Raw genomic sequence first — 3,680 nt, forward strand, 5'->3', positions numbered from 1 at the left:
CTCCTTGGACACTGTGCTATCTAACCTCCAAACGAGCTTCAATGCCATACAACACTCCTTCCGTGGCCTCCAACTGCTCTTAAACGCTAGTAAAACCAAATGCATGCTTTTCAACCATTCGCTGCCTGCACCCGCACGCCCTGACTAGATCACCACCCTGGACGGTTCCGACCTAGAATATGTGGACATCTATAAGTACTAGGTGTCTGGCTAGACTGCAAACTCTCCTTCCAGACTCATATCAAACATCTCCAATCCAAATCAAATCAAGAATCGGCTTTCTATTCCGCAACAAAGCCTCCTTCACTCACACGCCAAACTTACCCTAGTAAAACTGACTATCCTGCCGATCCTCGACTTCGGCGATGTCATCTACAAAATAGCTTCCAACACTCTACTCAGCAAACTGGATGCAGTTTATCACAGTGCCATTCGTTTTGTTACTAAAGCACCTTATACGACCCACCACTGCGACCTGTATGCCCTAGTCGGCTGGCCTCGCTACATGTTCGTCGTCAGACCCACTGGCTCCAGGTCATCTACAAGGCTATGCTAGGTAAAGTGCCGCCTTATCTCAGTTCACTGGTCACGATGGCTACACCCACCGCAGCACGCGCTCCAGCAGGTGTATCTCACTGATCATCCCTAAAGCTAAAACCTCATTTGGACGCCTTTCCTTCCAGTTCTCTGCTGCCTGCGACTGGAACGAATTGCAAAAATCTCTGAAGTTGGAGACTTTTATCTCCCTCAACAACTTTAAAATCTGCTATCCGAGCAGCTAACCGATCGCTGCAGCTGTACATAGTCCATCTGTAAACTACCCACCCAATTTACCTACCTCACCCCCCATACTGCTTTTATTTATTTACTTTTCTGCTCTTTTGCACACCAGTATCTCTTCTTGCACATGATCATCTGATGATTTATCACTCCAGTGTTAATCTGCTAAATTGTAATTATTAGATTTATTGCCTACCTCATGCCTTTTGCACACATTGTATATAGATTCTCTTTTTTTCTACCATGTTATTGACTTGTTTATTGTTTACTCCATGTGTAACTCTGTGTTGTCTGTTCACACTGCTTATGCTCTGTATTGAAGCTGGCTGTGTCCGAGTTAAGGGCGAAGACCGCAGCAGTGGCTAACTGACTACTAGCTAGTAGCTAGTTATCTGGCTAGCTTCTGATTGGGGTTACGGTTCTAAAGTATATAAAAAAATAGCAGGTCCGTACCACATTGGGTGAGGCGGAATGTAGGAATGTATATTCAGTTCCTAGATGGAAAGTGAAATTAAAATAAATACGAAATGTATACGAAAAATACGAATACTATTTACACGGGACAAGACAGGACAAAGACACATCCGACTGCTACGCCATCTTGGATTCTTCCAAGGTGGGAGAGGTGGGAGAGGTGGGAGGGCTCATCTATAAAAATAATGTTTATTTGCAGGACAAGGACTTTGAAGAACGGCTTGAATTTCTTTGCCTTGATTCTCTGGTTGTTTCACCATTCAATTATTACAGATCTATTGGAGTGTAAGTTTCACCATGGCAACCACGGACCTTGGTGATACGCTGGCACATGAGAATTATTAGAATATGACAAATATTACTCAATTATTGCATTATTTCCATGCTGGCTTTCACGGGCTATTTGAGACATGAAACGGAGAGGTGGGAGGACTGAGACATGAAACAGATTGGTGGGAGGACTGAGACATGAAACAGAGAGGTGGGAGGACTGAGACATGAAACAGATTGGTGGGAGGACTGAGACATGAAACGGAGAGGTGGGAGGACTGAGACATGAAACAGAGAGGTGGGAGGGCTGAGCACTGAAAACAGATTGGTGGGACGAGGGCTGAAACATGAAACAGAGAGGTGAGGACTGAGACATGAAACAGAGAGGTGAGGAGGGCTGAGACATGAAACAGATTAGGTGGGAAGGACGCTGAGACATGAAACAGATAGGTGGGAGGACTGAGACATGAACAGAGCGGATGGGAGGGCTGAGACATGAACAGAGGTGGGAGGCTGAGACATGAAACAGATAGGGTGGGAGGACTGAGACATGAACAGAGAGGTGGGAGGACTGAGACATAAACAGATTGATGGGAGGACTGAGACATGAAGCAGAGATTGGTGGAGGACTGAGACATGAAACAGAGAGGTGGGAGGACTGAGACATGAACAGATTGGGTGGGAGGACTGAGACATGAAACAGAGAGGTGGAGGACTGAGACATGAAACAGAGAGGTGGGAGGACTGAGACATGAAACGAATTGGTGGCGAGGACTTGAGACATGAAACAGAGAGGTGGGAGGACTGAGACATGAAACAGAGAGGTGGGAGGACTGAGACATGAAACCGATTGGTGGGAGGGCATACAGGCTGTCACCAAAATATTTATGCACAATTTGTCTAAATGGGTAATGGAAACACTACTACTAAATTTGTATTCAACGCTGTATTTTTTACTGTGACATCATTACGTCCAGCTGTTTTATTTATACAATATGGTTAATGCATCCTAGCAGGCAAATTGTCGCATGTATTTTCTATTCAAACTTTCTATTCAAACTTTCCCCCCCTCTGACGTGCAGCTCCAGCCGCAGGATGACGCCCACCAGAGGGACGACGCCGAGGACGAGGAGTGGGTTGGTCCGGCCGGCGAAGGTGCAAATCACAGATGTTGGGGTCCAGAATGGCATCCACCGGAGCCCAACACCTCTGGGCCACACCCCTCCCAGTCCACCAGATACTGGAGCCGACCCCCACGACATGGGGAGTCCAATAGCGATCTGACAGCATACGCTGGACCCCCCTCGATGTCCAGGGAGGGGTGGAGGTGAGTCGTAGGGTACAGTATCAGCTAAGGAACCAGGAACCACAGGCCTGAGAAGGGAGTCATGAAAAGAGGGTGAGATACGATAGTGACTGGGTAGTTGTAAACTGTACGTCACCTCGTGAACCTTGAACAGCCCCACAAACCAGGGGCTCAGTTTCTTGCAGGGCAAGCGGAGTGGGAGGTTCCTAGTAGAGAGACAGACGCGATCCCCAGGATGGAACACAGTGGTCTCACTGCGGTGGCGGCCTGACTGTTCCTTCTAGTGATGGATGGCTTCGCCGGAACCACTCATCTACCRCAGGAGCTGCGGTCTGGCCCTGGGTCCACGGGGCCAGGGTTGGCTGGAAACTCAAAACACACTGGAAGGGGGTCAACCCAGTGGAGGAGTGACATAGGGAGTTCTGGGCGTACTCTGCCCAGGGAAGGAATTGTGCCCACTCACCCTGCCGGTCCTGACAGTGACTCCTCAGGAACCTCCCCAACTCCTGGTTCATCCTCTCCACCTGCCCGTTGGACTGAGGCCGATACCTGGAAGTGAGGCTGTCCGTGACCCCGAGCTTCTCCAAGAAGGCCCTCCATAATCRTGATGTGAATTGGGGGCCTCGGTCAGAGACGATGTCCTCCGGAAGGCCATAATGCCGGAAGACCTGCTGGAAGAGTGCCTCAGTGACCTGGAAAGCAGTTTAATCGACATGACTTGGAAAATCAATCCACTACCACCAGAATGTCAGTGAAACCATCAGACTGGGGAAGATCGGTTACAAAGGCAATGGAGAGATGTGACCAAGGTCTCTGAGGCACGGGAAGCGGCAGGAGCTTCCCTGTTGGA

This window comes from Salvelinus sp. IW2-2015, linkage group LG17 (genome assembly GCF_002910315.2).
Source record: "Salvelinus sp. IW2-2015 linkage group LG17, ASM291031v2, whole genome shotgun sequence".
NCBI lineage: Eukaryota > Metazoa > Chordata > Actinopteri > Salmoniformes > Salmonidae > Salvelinus > Salvelinus sp. IW2-2015.